We start from the raw sequence: 699 nt of genomic DNA, 5'->3' as shown, positions 1-699 counted from the left end.
GAGATTTTTGCATGTAGAACTTTTCCTCTGCAGATAAGAGCATGTGTTATGCCTCTGATGCTAAATTCTCTTCTCTTGCTAAATCAACCGAAGGAGCCACAAGAATTTCCATCTGAATCACTGCAACTTCCTCTGCCTTCTCTTTCACCCTTTGAGAGATCCCACTAAAATGCGTTTTGTTAAGCAAGCGCAGGCTAGGCTTTAAAAGCTTCAAAGCACGCACTAACTTAAACTGAGCAGCTCGATTATGGAATTGGCTGACCACACGGACTACATGATATCAGGATACTNGGATGGTCCACAATGTGAGTGTAGAACTTAAAAGGCTTGTTTACCACTCTGTGTAGAGTCGGAACCGAGAATAAACAAGGGGCATGATCAGACTGACCTGGCTCCAAGAATTCAGAATAAGCGTCCGGGAACGACCTAGCCCAATTCTCATTGATAAGAGCATGATCAATGCGCTTAGAGATTGGATCTTCTTCTCTATGATTCCACCACGTGAACGGAAGGCCCTTAGACGGATCTTCAAAGAGGTTAGCTTCCTGGAGGGCGAGCTCAAAATCACCAACTCCCGTGACATCTACCGGCTCGTGGGGAAAGCCAGAGTGATGCTCAGAGCGGAGAATCTGGTTGAAGTCCCCTATAACTGCCCAAGGGTTACTCGCCAGAGGAGTAGAAGCATGAAGGTAGGCTAAC

This window comes from Camelina sativa, chromosome 14 (genome assembly GCF_000633955.1).
Source record: "Camelina sativa cultivar DH55 chromosome 14, Cs, whole genome shotgun sequence".
In the NCBI taxonomy this organism is placed as follows: domain Eukaryota; kingdom Viridiplantae; phylum Streptophyta; class Magnoliopsida; order Brassicales; family Brassicaceae; genus Camelina; species Camelina sativa.
The sequence above is the reverse complement of the archived record's forward strand: the minus strand, read 5'-3'. Positions refer to the sequence as shown.